The sequence below is a fragment of the Moschus berezovskii genome, chromosome Y (genome assembly GCF_049115385.1).
Source record: "Moschus berezovskii isolate FMDL1 chromosome Y, NW_MosBer_1.0, whole genome shotgun sequence".
NCBI classification, from domain to species: Eukaryota; Metazoa; Chordata; class Mammalia; order Artiodactyla; family Moschidae; genus Moschus; species Moschus berezovskii.
Window position 1 is genome coordinate 43186432 of NC_142489.1, and position 13602 is coordinate 43200033.

At 39.5% G+C, this 13602-nt stretch overlaps 1 protein-coding gene across 2 annotated transcripts in view; it reads left to right on the forward strand.

The window, feature by feature from the left end:
- Positions 1-13602, forward strand: part of LOC129557933 (renin receptor-like) — a 42996-nt gene that overhangs the window by 18818 nt on the left and 10576 nt on the right. The window contains exons 10-11 of one of the 2 annotated variants that reach the window (XR_008686358.2): positions 1206-1317; positions 12019-13200. The gene's annotated coding sequence lies outside the window, so the exon portion shown is untranslated. Of the gene's footprint in view, positions 1-1205; positions 1318-12018; positions 13201-13602 lie in introns of those variants that run through there. The other variant, XR_016037003.1, reaches the window with a different exon arrangement.

Sequence of the window (13602 nt, forward strand, 5' to 3'; positions counted from 1 at the left end):
TGCATTTGCTTATTCCCACTGCACCTCCTGAGATTTCATTGCCAATATGAGGAAGACACTTTACTTTCTATGCTTACTGTTGAATTTATACAGAATATGATAAATTCACACTAGACTTCAGGTGGGGAAGGCTTAAATTTCCCTATAGTGTTTAAAAAAGTGACTGTGCAACTATTAAATACTGATTAGAATATGAAGGACCACTAATAAGGTAAAAGGCTTAAGGGTTAGTTTTTAAGTCTTATAGCTTATGATTTACCCAATTAAAATTTTGAGCTTCATGCTTATGTAGTTATTTTAGAGCCTTGCCCCTGGGAACCCTACTTGGGTTTAGAATTAGCTGTGTCTCTCTTCTTCGCAAAAATCATCATATCATTTCTAATTAACATGTTTGAGAAATGGAGTCTATTTAGCTGTGTTTTCTGCCACCACAAGATACCTTTGACAGTTACAGTCGTAAACTTCCATAGAATGTTTTCTTTTCTTTTCACCTCTCATTGAACTATAAATAGTGAAGCTGGTAACTGCACAGGAAAGAAAAACTAGTTATCCTAAAGTCACTCAAGTATTCACCACCACAACCCCCTGCCAAGCTCATGAGGGTGAGGGTGTTTCCAGCTATCTAACCTGGGACACCCTGACCCCCATGGAACCCAGCAGGGCCTATGTCTAGGGGACAGGGATCTATAATGCTGCAGAGTGGTTAAAATCCACTTTTCTTCCACAAGTTTCTTATATAAATATTGCCATAGAAGTTAGATTGTTATGATTAAATGTGAAGTAAACCAATGCCTTTGTAATTTAAAACTGGTGAGACTAAGTTCTAGAAGAAGAAAAAAAATTACCCACATGACAGCACTAATCCATATAGGGTAAATGGCACCAGCACCCATCTATGTTAGGCAGAAAGCAATTAATTAAAATAAATGTTCTGCCAAGATTATTATACCTGTTGCTGATGATTTGCTCTTAAGTCTAATTTGTTCAGGAACATAAATCACGATGTGGAGATTTGTGTGAGAGGCAGGAGAGTCAGGCTTGTGGCAGACTATTCCACTGACAGTGAAAGAGAAAACCCAATCATTTCATATCTAATTGGTGGAATATTTCAAGTATATAAAACATCTGAGATTCTACATGTGGCAGATAAAATTCTATCAGGAATAATAGAGAATTGACTTTCTTTGGCTATGTCTCTTTTGAAGGAATTACATACGGAATATCCATTTTCACTGGTACCAAATATGGAGCATCATAAACTTACTTTTCAATGGATGATCAACAATTTCCAAAACATGCAGTGGCATCTGGCTTCAGGTAGGTTTCTATCTGTCCTTTCATGACTGAGTGACTATGCAGTAGTTTCCTGGAAAGATAAGAGTTGTCAGAAAAAGGCATTAATTAAGAAGCACTGTGACTGAAATACAGATGAATTCAGTTAACTGATTCACCACTTACTAGCTGAACAATCTTGGGCAAATCCCTTAATCCTCTGTGAATCAGAGTTTTTCATCTATGTAATGGGCATGGTAATATTTCAGGTCTGTGAAAACATTCACTGGGATGACATGCTCTAATGTTTATGCATGTTTAATGTAAACTATAATAATAGTACTAAATTCAAGGAACTCTGCTTGGACCCATCATTGTACCACTGATAGGTATTGGCTAGTTTCTTGGCTGCAAATAATAGGAACAAACTTTGGTTACTAAGTTATGTCACTTGTCCTACTAGTGACCTTTTACCGGACACAGATCCAGTTCAGAAATGCAGTTCCTATTTGGTTGTCCTTGCTCCTTCAATCTGGGATGGTTCATTGCCATGCCACACAGCTTACAGGATCTCAGTTCCCTGACCAGGGATTGAACCTGGGGCCCTGCGGTGAAAGCACTTGAGTCCTAACCACTGGACCACCAGTTCACTTTTGAAAGAGTAATAGTGATTTTATAGAATGTCCCTCAATTGGGGTTGGTTTGATATTTGCTCATGATGTCAGGAGGCACATGATCTCAGTGTGTCTAATCTTTGGTGACATTAACTTCTTTAAAATAATCCAAGAAAATTTTCCACGAATAAGAGAAAACTCTACATATTGAAATGGTACCTCGGAAAACTGACATTAATCTACCAATGTTGAGACATATTTTAGTAACATTTTAGACTTTTAAGACAAAAGATCTTTAGGGCTTCTGGGCAAAAGGTCAAATTACTTATATGAATAAGATAATCTGCCTGGTATCAGACCGCTCATGTGTAATATACAAAGTATTGCAAGGATGGAATAGCATTTTCAAGAAACCCAAGGAAAGACCATGCAAGCCCAGAATGTTATATCTAGAATCATGGATACAGAGAACAAGTTTCAATTCTGAACTACTCTTAAAAGACAGAAAACTAGACTTGACAAATGAAGACATCTTCTTCTTGAATAGAAAAACAACACATATATCAGTCAGTGTTCTCCTGAGAATATATGGGGAAAAATACACAGACACACACACACACACATATATATATACACAGATTTATTTGAAGGAATTGGTTCCTGTAATGGTATGGACCTAACAGAAGCAGAAGATACTAAAGAAGAGGTGGTGAGAACACAAAGAACTGTACAAAAAAGGTCTTAATGACCCAGATAACCACGATGGTGTAATCACTCACCTAGAGCCAGACATCTTGGAATGTGAAGTCAAGTGGGCCTTACAAAGCATTACCATGAACAAAGTGGAGGTGACTGAATTCCAGCTGAGTGCTTTCAGTGCTAAACGATGATGCTGTTAAAGTGTTGCACTTAATGTGCCAGCAAATTTGGAAAACTCAGCAGTGGCCACAGGGCTGGAAAAGGTCAGTTTTCATTCCAATCCCAAAGAAAGGCAATGCCAGAGAATGTTCAAACTACAGCACAGTTGCATTCATTTCACATGCTAGCAGGTAATACTCAAAATCCTCCAAGCTAGGCTTCAATAGTATGTGATCGGAGAACATCCAGATGTATAAGCTGGATTCAGAAAAGGCAGAGGAACCAAATTGCCAGCATCCATTGGATCATAGTAAAAAGCAAGGGAATTTCAGAAAAGCTTCTATTTCTGCTTCATTGACTACGCTAAAGTCTTTGACTGGAACACAACAAACAGGAAAATTCTTAAAAAGAGATGGGAATACGAGATCACCTTACCTGCCTCCTAAGAAACCTGTATGCAGGTCAAGAAGCAACAGTTGAACTGGACATGGAACAACTGACTGGTTTAAAATTGGAGTACAACAAGGCTGTATATTGTCACCCTGCTTATTAAATTTATATGCGGAGCACATCATGCAAAATGCTGGGCTGGATGAAGCACAAACTGGAATCAAGATTGGCTGGAGAAGCATCAATAACCTCAGATATGCAGATGACACCACCCTAATTGCAGAACGTGAAGGGAACTAAAGAGCCTTTTTATGAAGGTGAAAGAGGAGAGTGAAAAAGCTGGCTTAAAACTCAACATTCAAAAAACGAACATCATGGCATCTGGTGCCATCACTTCATGGCAAGTAGATGGGGAAACAATGTGGCAGACTTTATTTTCTTGGGCTCCAAAATCATGCGGACAGTGAGTACAGGCATGAAACTAAAAGACGCTTGCTCCTTGGGAGAAAAACTATGATAAACCTAGACAGCATATTAAAAAGCAGAGACACCACTTTGCCAACAAAGGTCAGTATACTCAAGGCTATGGTTTTTCCAGTAGTCATATACAGATGTGAGAGTTGGACCATAAAAAAGGCTGAGTGAAAAAGAATTTATGTTTTGAACTGTGGTGATGGAGAAGACTCTTGAGAGTCCCTTGGATAGCAAGGAGATCAAACCAGTCAATCCTAAAGGAAATCAATCCTGAATGTTCATTGGAAGGACTGCTGTGAAGCTCCAATACTTTGGTCACCTGATGCGAAGAGTTGATTCACTGGAAAATCAGTTGATGTTGGGAAAGATTGAGGACAGGTGAAGGGACCAGCAGAGGGTGAGATGGTTGGATGGCATCATCGACTCGATGGACATGAGTTTGAGCAAACTCCAGGAGGTGGTGAAGGACAGGGAGGCCTGGCCTGCTGCAGTCCACGGGGTCACAAAGAGTTGAACATGACTGAGCTACTGAACAACAACAAATATTCATATGGGCACAGGCCAGCAGGCTGGAATCTCAAGGCTGTACTGTGAAAACCTGAGGCAGAATTCCTTCTAACAAGAACACTCTTACTGGACTAAGGGCCCACCCTACTCCAGTAATGACCTAACCAATTACATCTGCAATGACCCTATTTTCAAACAAGGTCACATTGCATGGTACCAGGGGTTAGAACTTCAACATATCTTTTTGGTGGACCAATATCAACCCATAGCATCATAGAAATGTCAGTTCTTCCTAAATTAATTAACAAATTTCATCAATCCTAGTGAAAATAAAAATGTTTTAATGTAGCTAGACCAATTGATCCTGAAGTTTACATGAAAACAATGAAAAGGAAAAGTTACAAGGGTGAATTAGCGCTATCAGATATTAAAACATAAACCCTCCGTGATTAAAAAGGAATAGTACTAATGCGTTATTAGACAAACCAATGGAATAGAATAGAAAGTCTACAAACATATGGTAGAAATGGCATCTCAAATCACTGGGCAAAGGTGAACTTTTGAATAAATTATATTGAGGCAACAGGATACCCATTTGGTAGATCCCTAATCGCCTAGCATATAGAAGAACAAATGTCAAATGGATGTGAGATCTGGATTTTAAAAAGAAATAAACCATACAAATACTGGAAGAAACCAGGGTGAGTTATTTTACAGTCCGAGTGTAGGGAACAGCTTTCCCAACTTGACTCAAAATGTAGATGTAATAAAAGGTTGATAAATATAAAAATATAAATTTTTTTCTAATTTTATGAGGTATATTTTAGATATAATATACTTATTTTAAGTGTACCATTCAGTGATGTTTTAGCAAATTTACCAAGCTGTGCGACATGGCCATAAACCAGTTTAGAACCTTGTTATCACCCCACTAAGATCCCTTATGCACATTTACTGTTGATCCCATTTCATACTCTAACCCCCTGACCCAGGCAAGCACTAACCTACATTCTGTCTCTATCTTATCTGCCTTTTCTAAATGTTTTATATAAACGACATCATATAGTATGCAATCTCCCGTGTCTGGTTTCTTTCACTGGGCATCAGGTTTTTGAAGTTCATTTATGTTACAGCTTGTATACACAGTTCTTTTCTGTTGTTGAGCATATCTCTATATGTATAGATCACATTTTATTTGTCCACTCACAGTGTGGGGCTATTATGAGTAATACTGCTAAAAATACAAACAAAGAAAATATTTGCAACATACCTCACAGATAAAAGTACTATTTCTAATCTATAAACTAGAAATGTGGGGCGGGGCGGAGTCCAAAATTCCCATTTACAAATAAGGCAAAGACATGAATTGACAATACACCAGAAAAGATCTTAAATGGCCTTATGTGAAAAGACACTCAAATTTACTTGTGATAGGAGTACAAATTAAAACTACACTGAGAGCCAAATCAATCTTAAGAAAAATCAGGCTCCCTGACTCCAGATTATACTACAGACCTATATAGTCATCAAAACAGTATGATGGTACTGGCGTAGAAACATAGATCAATGAGACATGATACAAAGTCCAGAGATAAACCCATATGCACCTTTGGTCAATTAATCTATGACAAAGGAAGCAAGACCACACAATGGTGGAAAGATGGTCTCTTCAACAAATGGCACTGGGAAAATTTAACAGCTACATGTTAAAAAATGAAATCAGACCATTCTTTAACACCATACACAAAAATAAGCTCAAAGTGGGTTAAAGACCTAAATGTGAGACTAGAGTCTCTAAAACTCCTAGAGGATACACAGTCAAAACACTCTGACATGAAGTGCAGCAGTATCCTCTTTGATTTGTTTCCCAGGAGAATGGAAACAAAAACAAAAGTAAACAAAAAAGTAAACCTAATTAAACTGAAAAGCTTTTGAACAACCAAGGAAACCATAAATGAAACCAAAAAACCGACAGATTGGGAGAAAATATTTGGAAACGATATGACCAACAAGGGGTTATTAGTCTCCAAAATTTACAAACAGCGCATGAGGCTTAATATAATCAAAACAACCTAATCAAAAAATGGATGGAAGATCTAAATAGACATTTCTCCAAACAAGACATACACATGGCCAAGAGGCACATGAAAAGATATTCAATATTTCTAATTATTAGAGAAATGCAAGTCAAAATGAGGTATCACCCCACAGCATTCAAAGTGACTATTATCAAAAGACATAGATAATAAATGCTGAAAGAGGTTATGGAGAGAAGGGAACCTTCCTAAACTGTTGGGGGGAATGTAAACTAGTACAGCCACTATGGAGAATAGTATGGGGGCCTCCTATAAAAACTAAAATCAGAGCTACCAATGACTTTGCAATCCCCCTCCTGGGTATATATCTGGAGAAAAACAGGTCCAAAAGGATACAGTGCACCTCAGTGTTCACTGAAGAACTGTTTACGATAGCCAAGACATAAAAGCAACCTAAATGTCAATCCACAAAGGAATGGATAAAGAAGATGTGGTATACATATACAATGGAATATTACTCAACTATTAAAAAGAATGAAATAATGCCATTTGCAGCAACATGGATGGACCTAGAGATTGTCATACTGAGTGAAGTAAGTCAGAGAAAGAGAAATATCATGACATCTCTAAAATCTAAAAACAAATGATACAAATGAACTTATTTAAAAACAGGAAAACTCAAGACTTATAAAATGAAATTATAGTTACCAGGGAAGGGCTGGGGGAAAGAGACAGTTACGGAGTTTGGGATTGACAGGTACACAAACTGCAATATTTAACACGGATAACCAATAAGGCCCTACTATATATAACACAAGAGATTCTGCTCATTGGCATGAGGCAGTCTGGATGGGAGGAGAGTTTGAGGGAGAATGGATACATGTATATATATTGGGGGGGGGGGTAAATTTGTTGTGCACCTGAAACTTAGGTGACATTCAGTTCAGTCACTCAGTCGTGTCCGAGTCCGCGACCCCATGAACCACAGCATGCCAGGCCTCCCTGTCCATCACCGACTGCCAGAGTCTACCCAAACCCATGTCCATTGAGTCGGTGATGCCATCCAACCATCTCATCCTCTGTCGTCCCCTTCTCCTCCTGCCATCAATCCCTCCCAGCATCAGAGTCTTTTCCAGTGAGTCAGCTCTTCGCATCAGGTGGTCAAAGTATTGGAGTTTCAGCTTCAACATCAGTCCCTCCAATGAATACCCAGGATTGATCTCCTTTAGGATGGACTGGTTGTATCTCCTTGCAGTCCAAGGGACTCTCAAGAGTCTTCTCCAACACCACAGTTCAAAAGCATCAATTCTTCAGTGCTCAGCTTTCTTTATAGTCCAACTCTCACATCCATACATGACTACTGGAAAAACCATAGCTTTGACTAGATGGACCTTTGTTGGCAAACTAATGTCGCTGCTTTTTAATATGCTGTCTAGGTTGGTCATAACTTTTCTTCCAAGGAGTAAGCATCTTTTAATTTCATGGCTGCAGTCACTATCTGCAGTGATTTTGGAGCCCCAACAAATAGCCACTGTTTCCCCATATATTTGCCATGAAGTGATGGGACCGGATGCCATGATCTTAGTTTTCTGAATGTTGATCTTTAAACCAACCTTTTCACTCTCCTCTTTCACTTTCATCAAGAGGCTCTTTAGTTCCTCTTCTCTTTCTGTCATAAGGTTGGTGTCATCTGCATATCTGAGGTTATTGATATTTCTCCCGGCAATCTTGATTCCAGGTTGTGGTTCCTCCAGCCCAGCGTTTCTCATCATGTACTCTGCATATACGTTAAATAATCAGAGTGACAATATACAGCTTTGATGTACTCCTTTTCTTATTTGGAACCAGTCTGTTGTTCCATGTCCAGTTCTAACTGTTGCTTCCTGAACTGCATATAGATTTCTCAAGAGGCAAGTCAGGTGGTCTGGTATTCCTATCTGTTTAAGAATTTTCCACAGTTTGTGGTGATCCACTAAGTCAAGGGCTTTGGCACAGTCAATGAAGCAGAAATAGATGTTTTTCTGGAACTCTCTTGCTTTTCTGATGATCCAGTGGATGTTGGCAGTTTGATTTCTGGTTCTGCCTGTTCTAAAACCAGTTTGACTATCTGGGAGTTCATGGTTCACGTATTGCTGAAGCCTGGATTGGAGAATTTTGAGCATTACTTTACTAGTGTCTGAGATGAGTGCAATAGGTGACATAGTGGTAAAGAATCCAATTACCAATGCAGGAGACAAAAGAGGTGTGGGTTCAATCTCTGGGTTGGGAAGATCCCCTGGAGTGGTAAATGGCAATCCACTCCAGTATTCTTGCCCGGAGAAGTCCATGGACAGAGGAGCCTGGTGGGCTACAGTCCATGGGGTCGCAAAGAGTCAGACACGATTGAACATGTACACACACACTTGCCTGGAATACTCTCTGCCACTCCCAATGAAACTACACAGCACTGTTAACCAGCTAAACTACAATGCAAAATTAAAAGTTTAAATTGAAAAGGAACTACACTCAGCACATCAACTAGGATGGCTGCAACAAAAATGACAGAGAATAACAAGGATCAGTGAGGCCTTGGAGACACTGGAACCCTTGTACACTGCTGGTAGGAATGTAAGACATTGAAACCCACTTTGGAAAAATAGTCTGGCAGTTTTTCAAAAGACTAGAGTTACATATGACCCAGTCATTCCACTCTTAGGGATCTACCCAAGCTAAATGAAAACATACAACCACATAAAACAACCCAATCGAAAAATGGATAGAAAACCTTAACATATATTTCTCCAAAGAAGATAAACAGATGGCCAGCAGGCACATGAAAAGGTGCTCAACATCACTAATTAGAGAAATGTAAATCAAAACTACAGTGAAGGACTACTCACACCTGTCAGTATGGCCATCATTTAAAAGCCTACAAATAACAAATGCTGGAGAGGATGTGGAGAAAAGGGAACCTTCCCACACTGCTGTTGGGAATGCAAACTGGTACAACCATTATGGAAAACAGTGTTGAGGTTCTACAGAAAACTAAAAACAGAATTATCATATGACCCAGCAATCTCACTCCTGGGCATATACCCAGACAAAACTATAATTCAAAAAGATACATGCGAGAAAATATTTGAACAGATTATAATCCAAAACTTCACTAACATGGGAAAGGAAATAGAAACCCAAGTCCAGGAAGCACAGAGAGTCCCATATAGGATAAACCCAACAAGATACACACAACGCACATATTAAACTAACAACAACTAAATTCAAAGGGAAAATGTTAAAAGCAGCAAGAGAAAAGCAACAAATAACATACAAGGGAAACTCCATTAACTTATCAGCTGATTTTTCAGCAGAAACTCTGCAGTCCAGAAGAGAGTAGCAGCATACATTTAAAGTGATGAAAGGGAAAAAACTACAACCAAGATTAGTCTAACCATCAAGGATACCATTCAGATTCAACAGAGAAATCTAAAGTTTTACAGACAAGCCAAAACTAAGAGAATTCAGTACCACAAAATCAGCTTTACAACAAATGCCAAAGGAACTTCTCTAGGTGGGAAATATAAGAAAAAGACTTACAAAAACAGACCCAAAAGAATTAAGAAAATGGTAACAGGAACATACATACTGATAATCACTTTAAATGTAAATGGATTAAATGCTTCAACCAAATGACACAGGCTGGATGAATGGATACAAAAATAAGACCCCTATATATGCTGTTGACAAGGGACCCACTTCAGACCTAGGAACATATACAGACTGAAAATGAGGGCATGGAAATAGATATTCCATGCAAATGAAAATCAAAAGAAAGCTGGAGCAGCAATACTTGTATCAGGCAAAACAGACTCAAAATAAAGACTCTTAGAAGAGACAAGGAACGACACCACATAAGGATCAAGGGATCAATCTAAGAAGAAGGTATCACAATTGTAAATATGCACCCAACATAAGGCAAATGCTAACAGCCATAAAGGGGAATCAACAGTAACACAAAAACAGTGCAGGACTTTAGCACTCCACTTACACCAATGGATAGATCATCAAGAAAGAAAATTAATAAGGAAACACAAGTCTTAAATGACACACTACACCAGATAGACTTAACTGACACATATAAGACATTCCATCTGAAAGGAGAATACACTTTCTTCTCAAGTGCACATGGAACATTCTCCCGGATTGATCACATCTTGGGTCACAAATCAAGACATGGTAAATTTAAGAATATTGAAATGGTATCAAGTATCTTCTCAGACCATACCACCATGAGATTAGAAATCAATAACAAGGAAAAAAAAAACTATAATAAACACAAATACATGGAGGCTAAGTAATATACCACTAAATAGCCAATAATCCTGAAAGATGATGCTGTGAATGTGCTGCACTCAATATGTCAGAACATTTGGAAAACTCAGCAGTGGCCACAGGACTGGAAAAGGTCAGTCTTCATTCCAATCCCAAAGAAAGGCAATGCCAAAGAATGCTCAAACTACCCGCACAGTTGCACTCATCTCACACGCTAGTAAAGTCATGCTCAAAATTCTCCAAGCCAGGCTTCAGCAATACGTGAACCGTGAACTTCCAGATGTTCAAACAGGTTTTAGAAAAGGCAGAGGCACCGGAGATCAAACTGCCAACATCCGCTGGATGATGGAGAAAGCAAGAGAGTTCCAGAAAAACATCAATTTCTGCTTCATTGACTATGGCAAAGCCTTTGACTGTGTGGATCACAATAAACTGTGGAACATTCTGAAAGAGATGGGAATAGCAGACCACCTGACCTGTCTCTTGAGAAACCTGTATGCAGGTCAGGAAACAACCGTTAGAACTGGACATGCAACAAAAGACTGGTTCCAAATAGGAAAAGAAGTACGTCAAGGTTGTATATTGTCACCCTGCTTATTTAACTTATATGCCGAGTACATCTTGAGGAATGCTGGGCTGGGAGAAGCACAAGCTGGAATCAAGATTGCTGGGAGAAATATCAATAACCTCAGATATGCAGATGACACCACCCTTATGGCAGAAAGTGAAGAGGAAGTCAAAAGCGTCTTGATGAAAGCGAAAGACGAGAGTGAAAAGGTTGGCTTGAAGCTCAACATTCAGAAAACAAAGATCATGGCATCTGGTCCCATCACTTCATGGGAAATGGATGGGGAAACATTCGAAACAGTGTCAGGCTTTATTTTTTGGGGCTCCAAAATCACTGAGGATGCTGATTGCAGCCATGAAACTAAAAGACGCTTACTCCTTGGAAGGAAAGTTATGACCAGCCTAGATAGCATATTAAAAAGCGAGACATTACTTTGCCAACCAAGGTCCGTCTAGTCAAGGCTATGGTTTTTCCCGTGGTCATGTATGGATGTGAGAGTTGGACTGTGAAGAAAGCTGATCGCCGAAGAATTGATGCTTTCAAAGTGTGGTGCTGGAGAAGACTCTTGAGAGTCCCTTGGACTGCAAGGAGATCCAACCAGTCCATTCTAGAGGAGATCAATCCTGGGTGTTCATTGGAAGGACTGATGCTAAAGCTGAAACTCCAATACTTTGGCCACCTCATGCGACGAGTTGACTCACTGGAAAAGACTCTGATGCTGGGAGCAATTGGGGGTAGGAGGAGACGGGGACGACAGAGAATGAGATGGCTGGATGGCATCACCGACTCGACGGACATGAGTTTGAGTGAACCCCGGGAGTTGGTGATGGGCAGGGAGGCCTGGCGTGCTGTGGTTCATGGGGTCGCTAAGAGTCGGACACGACTGAGCGACTGAACTGAACTGAACTGAACACAGTCAAAGGCTTTGGCATTGTCAATGCAGCAGAAATTGATGATTTTCTGGAACTCTCTTGCTTTCTCCATGATCCAGCGGATGTTGACAATTTGATCTCTGATTCCTCTGCCTTTTCTAAAACCTGCTTGAACATCTGGAAGTTCACAGTTCACATATTGCTGAAGCCTGGCTTGGAGAATTGTGAGCATGACTTTACAGCCATGTAAGAAGAGTGCAATTGTGCGGTAGTTTGAGCATTCTTTGACATTGCCTTTATTTGGGATTGGAATGACGACTGAACTTTTGCAGTCCTGTGGCCACTGCTGATCTTTCCAAATTTGCTGGCATATTGAGTGCAGCACTTTCACAGCATCATCTTTCAGAATTTGAAATAGCTCAACTGGAATGCCATCACTTATGTGTGTAAATAAATCACTTTGTTGTGAATCAGTAATTAACACAATATTGTAAATCAACTATACCTAAAATAAAAAAATAACAAACCTGGGGAAAAAAGATGGGTGCATTTCATTGTACATAATGTTTTTATTTCAAAGAAAACTACTGTAAACAAACATACCTCACTACTGAATGACAAGCTTGCTTAAATTCATATGGAGATGCATACTGATGACTGCAATTTATCCCAAAATGCACCAGGGAATAAGAGGAATTCATGGATGGATAGAGGGATGGACAAATGGGCAATTACATGACAAAGGAAAAATAAATAGCTAGAAAAGCTTTTCAACTTTGTGGAATGTTTGGAAATTTTTATAATAAAATATTCGGGAAAGTACACAGCAAAGAACAATGAAAACCAAAATGCACAGGAAGTATAATTCCAGCTTTAAAAATAGGTGCTGAAACATGATGGGGAGGAAATGGGTTAGAATATGAACGGTGGTGAAAATAATCATGGTTTTTGCTTACTTTTCCACCCTCCGTGCACTGACCAAATTCTTTTCCCAAAATCCACAGACTACAGTTTCCATTAAAAAAAGTAGCATCACCTTCCCTCTGGCCCAAGGCAAACAGGCTTATTTGGCAGCAGAATCGCCTTGCTTGTGCTTCCCTCCTAGTGACCTTGGCTTTGAGCACGTGCTGGGGATCCCTGAGTCCTCCAATCACAGCTCGAGAGATGTGTCCCTGTTGTCTTTACAGGGCTGACTAAGCCTATGTCTGACTCATCTGTTTGGAGCCCCAGGTGCAGCCCCAGACGTCCTGGCTGCTTCTTCGCCCATCATGGCACTTCTTCACCCACCTTCACTTATTTTTTCCTTTTTTTTTTTCTCTCTCTCTCTGTATATATATTCTGTATATATATTTCAGTGTAAAGTAAATAGTTTATTGAAAAGTACATGTAGAAATGCACATAGGTGAATGCAGAGTGAGTTGCCCGCCACCCCATAATTCTTTTAATGTACACCTTCCAGCTTCCTGGAGTTTTCTGTTATTTAAATTTATTTTATTTATTTTTTTACTTTATATTATTGTATTGGTTTTGCCATACATTGACATGAATCTGCCCTGGGTGTACCTGTGTTCCCCATCTTGAATCCCCTCCCACCTTCCTCCCAATCCTATCCCTCTGGGACATCCCAGTGCACCAGCCCTGAGCATCCTGTATCATGCATCAAACCTGGACTGGCGATTCGTTTCACATATGATAATATATAT